The sequence below is a fragment of the Saccopteryx leptura genome, chromosome 4 (assembly GCF_036850995.1).
Source record: "Saccopteryx leptura isolate mSacLep1 chromosome 4, mSacLep1_pri_phased_curated, whole genome shotgun sequence".
Taxonomy (NCBI): domain Eukaryota; kingdom Metazoa; phylum Chordata; class Mammalia; order Chiroptera; family Emballonuridae; genus Saccopteryx; species Saccopteryx leptura.
This window is the reverse complement of record NC_089506.1, coordinates 12,380,292-12,392,348: the sequence shown is the minus strand read 5'-3', so window position 1 is coordinate 12,392,348 and position 12,057 is coordinate 12,380,292. Positions and strand designations below refer to the sequence as shown.

Here is a 12,057-nt window from a genome sequence, read left to right as displayed (position 1 = left end):
TGGGCCATTCAGATCAATAACTTTACGTGCGGACCATGTTCACAGCACCGAACGTGACAATGAAAGAGGACCAAGTTATAAATAGCCTCGTCCTCAGGCTCCTGCTCTCCCCTGACACCTTGTCACATTCTGGAGCGAGGACCTCGCGAAGGCTCTTACAGCAGGGGAGGAAGGTGACACTTGCGGAGTGCGCTGTGTGCCTGAGACTGGAGCTTATAAATATAGCCGAAAGCTGGAGAATCCGCCAGATTCATGGTTCCCATGGAAAGAGGCTAACTCAACTGTAAATGGATGCAACATCAAGTTGACCTCCATCTTCTCACGTAACACTGTGTAAACTGTCAGGCACAGCCTTTGGTGGGAATTAATGGCAGCGTGCTGACTTTTCATGGAGTCTCTGGAGAGTCGAAAGAACCCTTTCAGAGACGGTAGAAATGATCTCCAACCAGCGTGGAGGAGAGGGAAGAGGTTCTGCTACACATGCCTTCCGTCAGAACAGGGGAAGAGAGCCGAACAAATAATTCATGGAGCCCATAAAAAAAAGCAGTGGAGGCCCTGGCCGGTTGGCTTAGTGGTACAGCGTCGGCCTGGTGTGCAGGAGTCCCGGGTTCGATTCCCGGCCACGGCACACAGGAGAAGCGCCCATTAGCTTCTCCACCCCTCCCCCTCTCCTTCCTCTCTGTCTCTCTCTTCCCCTCCCGCAGCCAAGGCTCCATTGGAGCAAAGATGGCCCGGGCACTGAGGATGGCTCTGTGGCCTCTGCCTCAGGCGCTAGAATGGCTCTGGTTGCAGCAGAGTGATGCCCAGATGGGCAGAGCATCGCCCCCTGATGGGCATGCCTGGTGGATCCCGGTCGGGCACATGCGGGAGTCTGTCTGACTGCCTCCCTGTTTCCAACTTCAGAAAAATACAAAAAAAAAAAAAAAAAAAAGCAGTGGAAATTCTGGGCCTCAAATTTAACTTTATTTAACCCTTTAGGACAAGTACAAAGGCATCAAATGCTTTTACTTCTGAAAGCAAAACCTGGGTCTTTGAAATCTTTTGAGCACGAACTTAAAAGGTCATGTGTTAAGAATATTGTTAGTGAAATGTCTTGCTCTGCCGCTCTGGTTTTTCTCTTGTGTTCCTCTAATGAAAACTGCAGCAGCTGAAATGGCTCCGTGAGCTAGCTGGCGTTCCTGCCATCTCTCAGGAATCTGCGTCTGTGGGGGATTTTGCCTCCGAATCCTGCTCAGCAGGGCATCACTCTCTATGTGACGTTCCATTCAAGACGGGTTAAGAGCCAACATCCGCTGGTCCTCATTTGTTTGTGGTCCACTTTGGGGGACCTCTGCTGTCTCTGTAGAGTGCCTTTGTATCTCGCCCTTCGGCCTGGATTCTCCTCATGACCGTCCAGAGTCATCTGAGCACCAGCTCTGCCTAAATCAGAAAGGGCCTCCAGTGAACCTTCTGTCTATGTATCTTTCCCTCTGAACCATCTGGTATGTGGAATAATGACCTGGGGTCTATTTTTGTCCACGCAACCCCTCTGCATTTTGAACTCATGACCGAGGTCTTAGTATTTGATATTCTGCATTTCAAATTCCCCACTTTTTCTGTAGTTTAAAATGCTTCTGGTCTTATGCTATCCATCATGAGATTGAGTTATTTAGTAGGACAGTCTGCTTTTTTTATGTACTGTGTCTGACTAGAAATTTAAGAATCTTCTACCCTGACTTGGTTATATTTTAAGGGTGTTTTCAGGTCTAACGGACACTGAGGCCCCAGGATTCTGACCCCCCCAGGTTCTCCCCTGTCTCCCCATCTCCTCATGTCCACAGCACTCATGCTCTTCTGACCCCCCTTTTTAAAAATGGTCATAAGATTGGCCTGACCCGTGGTGGCGCAGTGGATAAAGCGTTGACCTGGAATGCTGAGGATGCCGGTTCAAGACCCTGGGCTTGCCCGGTCAAGGCACATATGGGAGTTGAAGCTTCCTGCTCCTCCCCCTTCTCTCTCTCTCTCTCTCTCTCTCTCTCTTCTCTAAAATGAATAAAATAAAAAAAATAATTAAGCCTGACCAGGCAGTGGCGCAGTGGATGGAGCGTCGGACTGGGATGCAGAGGACCCAGGTTCGAGACCCCGAGGTCGCCAGCTTGAGCGCAGGCTCATCTAGTTTGAGCAAAAAGCCCACCAGCTTGAGCCCAGGGTTGCTGGCTCCAGCACGGGGTTACTCGGTCTGCTGAAGGCCCGCGGTCGAGGCACATATGAGAAAGCAATCAATGAACAACTAAGGTGTTGCAACGCGCAATGAAAAACTAATGATTGATGCTTCTCATCTCTCTCCATTCCTGGCTGTCTATCCCTCTCTCTGACTCACTCTCTGTCTCTGTAAAAAGTAAATAAATTTTAAAAAATAATAATTAAAAAATAAATAAAATGAGATGTTTAAAAAAATGGTCATAAGATTTAAAAATTACTCCATATTCTATATATGCTCCAAGAGATTTTGTGTTCCTTATTCTTAATTCAGGAAATGGATTGAGCTAACACTATTTATTCCAAACTTTCATTTATTAAACAATCTTCTAAGCTAATTTGATGTTTTAAGTGAGTTAATTTATACCAGTTACATCAGTAGGTTTACCTTTGTTAGTTAATAAATAAGCAGTCTTGTTAAATTAAAATGTAAAATGTGGAGAAAGAAAGGGAGAAGGACAATAAGGAGATCAGAGGACCAGAGGATTAAGAAAGATCTAGTCTAAATCTGAAATTCTCTAACCCCTGAGATTCTATATAGCAGATGAATGGGACATTTTGTGTTTTAGGTGCAACACTTATTCAAAAGGCTGGTTGTTATTATTATTTTTTTTTTCATTTTTCCGAAGCTGGAAACAGGGAGGCAGTCAGACAGACTCCCACATGCGCCCGACCGGGATCCACCGGCATGCCCACCAGGGGGCGATGCTTTGCCCCTCTGGGGCATCGCTCTGTTGCGTCCAGAGCCATTCTAGCGCCTGAGGCAGAGGCCACAGAGCCATCCCCAGCGCCCGGGCCATCTTTGCTCCAATGGAGCCTTGGCTGCGGGAGGGGAAGAGAGAGACAGAGAGGAAGGAGAGGGGGAAGGGTGGAGAAGCAAATGGGTGCCTCTCCTGTGTGCCCTGGCCGGGAATCGAACCCGGGACTCCTGCACGCCGGGCCGACGCTCTACCACTGAGCCAACCGGCCAGGGCCTGGTTGTTATTTTTTTATAATAGCTTTATTAAGATATATTTCTGATACCATATACTTCAGCCATTTGAAGTATATCACTTAGGGGTTTTTAATATATGCACAGAGTTTTGCAACCATCACTGAATAATTACCGAACATTTCATCCCTCCAAAGAAATGCCATATATATTCGCAGTCATTCCTCAGCCCCTCTCCCCTCTGCTGTAGACACCCCCAATCTACTTAGGGATTTGACTATTCTGGACATTTTGTGTAAACAACAGAATCCTATAATATGTGATCCTTTGTGACTGGCTTCTTTCACTGGGCATAATGTTTTCAAGGTTCATCCGTGTTGGGCATGTACCAATATTTTTTATTATTACTAAATAATATTCCACTGAATGGATATGCCACATTTTACTCATCTATTCATCAACTGATGGACATCGAGTTGTTGTAACTTTAAGGCTATCCGTGCAATGCTGCTTTGAACATTAGTGTACAAGTTGCTGGGTGCACGTATGCTTTCAGTTCCCTCGGGCACATACCTAGGGATGGAATTGCTGGGTCTGCGGAAACTCTTATGTTTACCTACTGGGAATCGCGAGACTGTCTTCTAAAGTGGCCATACCATTTTACATTCCTACCAGCAGTGTAGGAGGGTTCCATTTATCTACCGTCTTAGCCAACAGTTGTTATTATCTCCTTTGCATTATTCTGGTGGGTATGAGGTGATGTCTGATTGTGACAGGGTTGTTAACATGTAACTGGACTACTAAAAGTAAAAAGAACAGGAGACTTTAACAGTTATAGTCACCTTTGTCATCTCCTAGAGTTTACGTTCCCCAGGCTAATCCCATTGTTTTTTAGACTAGTATTTCTCAATCTTTTCCTATGCCCCTCTTGGAAAAATACTAAAGGCTCATAACGTCCTGAAGTTCTCATATACCTCCTATATTTTATTTTATTTTTTTTTGAGAGCGCGAACGCAGTCCCCCACTACCACAAATTATGCAGTCGAGTTTCCCACATTTGGGGAAATCGCAGGGGTCAGCACATCCGGAGTGCGATGGATAAGCCTCGCCCTGGGAAAACCACCTTCGTGATCATGGTATCTCCCCTGCCAGGTAAGTATATATACCTCCTATATTGATAATCATCTTAACCTGAGATGATTCTGAGACATTTTTATTTCACAGAGCAGAAAAATAAATTTCCCAATTTTCTACTTGGCCAATTATCGACCATTGTAGGCATAATTTCACCAAATAAAAGACAATTAACCCTCAAAATAGTAGAGGAACTATTTTAGGTTTAAAGATAGTTTTTCCCCCCAATCTCACCTGCACACACACACACACCACCCTATTGAGGATTAAAGTCCTACTTCCCCACATGGATTCCTATGGAATCTATGGCAAGAACTACGTTGGAATAATGTTGATGTGCTCACAAGCCAGTGGCTTTCTCTGACAAGTATGCACACCTAGAGGCAGGCAAATGTGTGAATGAACAGAGACACTGGGAGAAACGGATGCCACCTCTGCAGGAGCCAAGAATAGTCCTATAGCCACCTCCATAGACACTTGAAGCAGCTCTGTGCCTCAAATACTAGGCCTGTTTGTCCTCATAATCTGGTTACAGAATGGAGCTTCTTTGATGGAGACCAAAGCCATCAGCTGGGGTGCTGGCTGGTGGGGAAGCTTCATCATGCTGGGATCAGCCCCATCCCGATCCCTCTTAGCCTTTCTAAAAGTAGGTCAATAAGTCAGGACATGTCACCTAGTGCGACGCCAAAGGAAGTACACGGCACCTCGTACGAAGGATTCTTGACCGTTAAACTGAAACGGAGGTTATCATTTACACATTTAGGTCTAACAATCCATTTACAGAAAAGACAGGGGTTTGCAGAACAAGGGAAGTGATACCACGAAGAAACAGTCAGCCAGTACAGACTGTGGGAGCGTCTCTAGACACATGCCTCCTCTTCTTCTGCACAGCACAGCACGTGGAAAAGGGACTGCTGTAGAGAAAGGGACTGAGGAGACACGGCCACCAAATGTAATTTGTGATACTTGCTTGGGTCCTGCTTTTAACAAATAACATGTAAAAATACATTATTAAGATAAAGTGGGGCAATTCAAATATGCGCTGGGTATTAGTTTATATTAAGGAGTGGTTATTAATCTTCTTCAGTGATGAATGTCGGCGTGGTGATACTCTTTGAAAAGTCCTTATTAATTATGCACACTGAAGTGTGTGTATGAGACACGCCGTCTGGGAGTTGCTTGAAAATGGTCAACGAAGCTGCAGGCCTGGCAGCCTGGCCGGTGAGTTCCACGCGGCTGGCTTCCCACAGCGGGGTAGGCTGTACCCAGAAGCCAGCCCTGGGCTCCAATCCTTACGCTTTATCCTTCTGCATGGCTCTGGGGGAGATAAGCCGATGCTAACCCACTGACTTAAATATGACAGAAACTCAAGCTACCCAAAGATTAATGTAAAACAAAAGTCATCTTTGACTAAACGGAGGGCAGACTATAGGAAAAGAGCTCAGGCATGAAAGAGAGATGTCATGACCGAGAGCCCAAGAAATACAACTGCGTGTAGCCAAGTGGGGACAAGGGAAATACGAGTTTAACCAGGGACGCGTCAAACCGAAAGGTTATCAGGTAATCTGTTCTCGCTGTGGATCCCCCGATCCTGTTACTCCTGACGATGACATTTTCTCCTCCGAGGCTAGTGTTAAAACTTCTGTTGAGTAGCATGAATGGCCTTGGCCTTCGGCACACACAGGCCCTGGAGTTTACGGTAATTCTGTTTTGCTGGTAGGAAGGTGCATGACTGGCAACATGTCCAGTGTCCTCTTACACAGCTGGCTTCCCAGGCCAGGCTAGGCTGTAACCTGAAACCAGTCATCGGCTCTAATCCTCACTGACCCCCAGTGGCTTTCTTGGACAATGTTTGAGGGGCGTGGCTAAACCACATGGAAGAACTCACATCAGTGTGGATGAGATCAAGTGTTCTAATTCAAGCCCCTGGGCAAAGGAATTGGTGCTAAGAGATGCCAACCCAGCTTCTACATCAGCACTGCCCAATAGAAATACTGGAAGCACAAAGGGAATTTTAAAGTTTCTAGTAGCCATAGATAAAATTAATTTTAATAATCTTTTTTATTTAGTCCCACATACCCAAAAGACTGTCACTTCTATATATAACCAATATTTTAAAAACTACTCTTTAGATAGTTTACATTTTAAAAATATACTAAGTCTTCAAAATCTGGTGACAGCACAGTCTTGAATGATTGATGGTGAAATTGCACAGATCTCAACTAGGAAACCTTCAGCAATATACAAGTACAAGTTAACTATTTTTTATTAGCAGGGAAAATATTAAATTCTTACATGTTCACTTGGGTCTTGTGGCTGGTGAGATGGGGGGGCACTAGTCGGCATTAGATGTAAATTAAGCCTTCTCCTCTTAGGTCAGGAGACTACGTGTTGTGTACAAAGAACCATGGGATGACAGAACTTGTTCATACAGGCATATAAATGTGGCCCTGTAATATGTGTCTCTATAATATGTAAGTCCTAGAAAAAAGAACAATTAGTAACAGCTGGAGAATTGAGGGAACTGAACCCAAACTATTCCCCACGTTTATGGCTTAACCACATTTACAGGGCCTGGAAAGTTACAATGCCCAGATATACTCTCACAGGGTTCAGTTCATCCTTGCTCTTTTATTTTATTGTAGTTTATTTTAGTTTAGTTTTAGAAAGAGAGACAAATAGACAGATGGACAGACAGACAGACAAGAAAGGAGAGAGATGAGAAGCATTAACTCACAGCTGCATCACTTTAATTGTTCACTGGCTGCTTCTCATATGTGCCTTGATGGGAAGGGGGTGGGCTCAAGCCCAGCCAGTGACCCCTTGCTTAAGCAGCGTCCTTGGGCTCAAGCCAGTGACCAAGATCATGGGATCATTTCAATGATCCCATGCTCAAGCCGGTGACCCCACGTTCAAGTTGGTGAGCCTATGCTCAAGCTGGCGACCTTAAGGTCTCAAACCTGGGTCCTAAGTGTCCCAGGTCGATGCTCTATCCACTGTGTCACCACCGGTCAGACATCCTTGCTCTTTTAGTTATATTAAATTCATAACTGTCTGCTCCTTCTTCTACCACCCAATATCTGCCCAACCTGTATATTCCACTGGGTTTCAATGAGTATGTTTTTCAGGCTGAGCTCACGTGGTCAGAATCCTATTCACTGGGATTCGGAAAGAGGCACCTACCTCTCTTGCAGGAACACTGGGCTACCACGTCAGATCATTGCCTGGCTGTACAAAAAAAACAAGAAGTTCCAAGTTTGGGTAAGAAAAGCATATGTGCCAATTAAATTAAAAGTAATCAACGGCTGACAATGCCCCTCTGAGGGCCACGGCCAACCACACTATTAAAACTCTAAGTAATAACACTACTTTTTTCTTTTTTGACTGAAGACAATTAGCACAAACCAAAATATAATGTTTAAGTAAAATTCCTGAGGACTGGAAGTGTCAGCGTTGGACCCAATGGACTGTGGCTCACGGGGAGCTGATTTGGTTTCACATTTATCAAGATCCAGCTGAACTGGAACAATCTCATCCAGGACTATTTTAAAATTAACACAAACATCTGCTTCGCATTTGTACATGTTGGCTTGTCTCACACTATTGTCATGATGGGATTGAGTGTCATTATTTTACAAGTCCTAAGATATTGCTAAGACAAAGCCCCCTTCTTCATTTTCCCATGGGGAATGCCGAATACAAGGATTTGCCGAATCTTAAAGAGTATGGCGCCCATCTAGTCCCACTCTGTGGGAAGGAGAGAAGGGCGTAGACACCAGGGGACCACGGAAAAGTTCTTTCAGGGGCTTCTCAGCCAGTTGCCACATGTGACGCTTTCACTGGGGGAAAATGTGGGCTTGATCAAGTGTTGCTGAAGTTCCAAGAACATAATGTTACAAGGTCTGGACTGTACCATTCCCCAAAAGTGATTAATATAACTTGTTACAAAGGAAGGAGTACCAAGTAGAAGAGTTCTGTCCAACTTTTTCACTTAGTCACAAGAAAGCATCCCTGATACTCCTCTGAAAGCACAAATGGAAAATGAAGAGAGTAAGGGCAGTGTGAGAGATACTCCTGACCTCTCCCCTTGAAATTTCAACGAATTGAACAGCTATCACTCGGCAAAGGAATCCCAGCTGCGCGCGCAGGTGTCCACGCACTTTATCGACTAAAGGTGGGAAGGTTAAAAAGAAAACGGGGGGCGGACGATAAGATGCACTCACGGTCCCCTTGAGAGAGGGGAGAAACCTGGCCTGGTTCAGCTTTCCTCCGACGGAAAGGGAAGAAATCTGGGGTGACTGGGTCTTCCGCCAGCAGGAGCAGAGGGGTTGGGGGGAATTCGGTGAGACACTGAAACCAAAGCAGCAGAGTGCGCGGTCACCAGCAGTGTTCTCACAGTCTGCCTCCGCCTGCACTGAGACAGAGACACAATAATACAAAGTGCGGCCCCCCAGCCTCCCAGATCCCACCTCCATCCCCTGGCGGTATGGAAAATGACAGAGACATACCTCACAGCTGAAAAACAGAGGTGCTCTGTGTCTGGTCCTCTGCTCCCTTGGGAAGCAGGAAGGAGCACTGGGAAGCCCGAGGTCGCCATTGTTAAAGCCGTAAAGCCCTCACAAGTCCCACCCATCATGGCAACTGCAGCCCCGCCTCCACCTTTCCAACAGCAACTTCTCAGCAGCGTTCAGCCCCGGATCTTACAGAGCTAAAACTAGTAACACAGTGCCACCTACTAGAAAGAGATAGAAAACCTTTTTGGAATGTTTTTCTTCTAATTTTTTGTTTTTCTCTAGTTCTTTTTGTTGTTTTTGATTTGGTATCTACTGTATTTCCCCATGTATAAGACACACACTTTTTCAAAAAATTTTGGGTCTAAAAACTGGGTGCATCTTATATAGTGGTTGTAGAAATGTGGCATTTCAAATGCCATAGATGAAACTGAGGGCAAGGCAATATATGAAGTCAGTGAATCATCATCAGACATAGATGAGGACAAGCTAATGGATGGGAGTTCTGACAGTGATGAGGAGTTGTATGAATTTTATGATGGATAAAACTTGAGTTCAATAACTTTATGTAATACATTTTTTTTTCAAATGTCAAGCACCAAAATTAAGGTGTGTCTTATACATGGGAGCATCTTATACACAGGGAAATACAATATCCTTCTCAAAGTCTTCCAAAAAATTGAAGAAGAATCAATACTCCCTAGCACATTTTATGAGGTAAACATAACCCTGATAACCAAAACCTGGCAAGGACAAGACAAAAAAAATAAAACTATAGACTAATATATCTAATTAATACAGATACAAAAATCCTAAACAAAATTCTAGCAAATTGAATACAACACATTAAAAAAATAATATATCATTATCAAGTGGGATTCATTTCAGGAGCACAAGGGATTGTTCAAGATATGCAAATTGATCAACATAATACACCACGTCAACAAAACAAAGAACAAAAATCTTATGATTCTCTCCATAGATGCAGAAAAAGCATTTTTTAAGATACGATACCCATTTATGTTTAAAACACTCAATAAAATGGGTATAGAAAGAAATTACCTCAACATAATAAGGCCATATATGATAAACCATCAGCCAATATCATACTAAATGATGAAAAACGGAAAGCTTTTCCTCTAAAATCAGGAACAAGACAAGATGCCCACTCTCTCTGCTCTTATTCAACATAGTACTTGGAAGTCTTAGCCACAGATATCAATCAAGAGAAATAAATAAAAAGCATCCATATTGGGAAAGAAGAAGTAAAGGTATCACTTTTTGCAGATGACAGGATCCTGTACATAGAAAACCCCAAAGACTCCACTGAAAAACTATTAGAAACAATAATTAAACACAATAAAATACAGAATATAAAATTAATATACAAAAGTCTACTGCTTTCTTATACACCAACAATGAAAACCAGAAAATAAGTTGAAAAAAGCAACTTCTTTTACAATTTCAAAACAAAAATATGAAATACCTAAGAATAAACTTAACAAAGGATGTGAAGGACCTATATACTGAAAACTATGAAGCATTATTAAAAGAAACTGAAAAAGACAATGAAATGGAAAAATATTTCATGTTCATGGATTGGAATAATCAACATAGTTAAAACAGCCATATTACCCAAAGCAATATACAAATTTAATGCAATCGCCATTAAAATCCCTATATCATTTTTTAAAATAAATAGAACAAAAAAACCCACCAAATTTGCATGGAAACATAAAAGATCCTGAATAGCCAAAGCAATCTTGAGAACAGAGAATGGAGCTGAAGGTGTCACTACCTAACTTCAAATTATACTACAGAGCCACGATAATCAAACCAGCATGTTATTGACAGAAAAATAGACATAAAGACCAATGGAACAGAATTGAGAGCCCAGAAATAAAACCACATATATATGTGGACAAATCATCTTCAAAAAAGGAGCCAAAAACACACAATGGAAAACAAAAAGCCTCTTCAATAAATGTTGCTGAGAGAATTGAAAAGCCATATGCAAAAGAATGGAATTTGACTACAGTTTGTCCCCATTCACAAAAATTAATTCAAAATGGATAAAAGACTTAAATATAAGATCTGAAACAATATATGACATAGAAGAAAACACGGGTACTAAACTCTTGGACCTGTGCCACAGAGACCATTTTATAAATTTGACCCCAAAGTCAAGGGAAGACAACAATAAATGAATGGGACTAAATTAAACTAAAAAGCTTTTGCACAGCAAAAGAAACTGAGAACAAAGCAAAAAGGCAGCCAACCAAATGAAATATGATATTTATAAACAACAGCTTCGATAAGGGGTTAAAATCCAAAATATATAAAGAACTCACAAAGCTCAACAACAAACAAGCAAACAATCCAATTAAAAAATGAGGAGAGGACCTGAACAGACACTTCTCCCAGGAAGAAATACAAATGGCCAACAGATATATGAAAAGATGCTCATCTTCACTAGCTATTATAGAAATGTAAATCAAAACTACAATGAGATACCACTTCACACCTGTTAGACTAGCTATTATCAATATGACAAGTAATAACAAGTGTTAGAGAGGCTGTGGAGAAAAAGGAACCCTCATTCACTGCTGGTGGGAATTTAAACTGGTACAGCCATTATAGGAGACAGTATGGTGGTTCCTCAAAAAATTAAGAATAGAATTACCATATGACCTAGCAATCCCTCTACTGGATCTCTATCCAAACAACTCAAAAACATTGGTATGCAAAAACACACGCACCCTCATGTTCATCGCAGCATTATTCATGGTGGCCAAGACATGGAAACAGCCAAAATGTCCTTCGATGGAGGATTGGATAAAGAAGATGTGGTACATGTATACAATGGAATACTACTCAGCCGTAAGAAATGATGACATATTGCTATTTACAACAACATGGATGGATCTTGAGAACATTATACTGAGTGAAATGAGTAAATCAGAAAATTCTAAAAACTATATGATCTCAGACATAGGTGGAATGTAAAACTGAGACTCGTGGACATAAATCGAAGTGAAATGGTTACCTGGGAAAGAAGGTGGTGGGGGGGAAGAAAGAGGGACAAATATAAAATACACAGTGACGGAAAATGATATGACTTTGGGTGGTGGGCACGCAGCAGTCAGCAGCTTCCAGGCCATAGGGATGTTCACCAAAACCCTGCGTGCTCTTGTTGATCAATGTCATCCAATTAAATTAAATTAAAAAAAAAAAGCAAGCACA

The 12,057-nt window shown here is 42.6% G+C and overlaps 1 non-coding gene across 1 annotated transcript; it reads right to left on the bottom strand.

Annotated features, from left to right (window-relative positions):
- Positions 1-4,167: 4,167 nt before the first annotated feature.
- Positions 4,168-4,329, bottom strand: LOC136404500 (U1 spliceosomal RNA). The gene has a single exon (XR_010751268.1). It is a non-coding gene; the product is annotated as a U1 spliceosomal RNA (small nuclear RNA).
- Between the last annotated feature and the right edge of the window lie 7,728 nt (positions 4,330-12,057).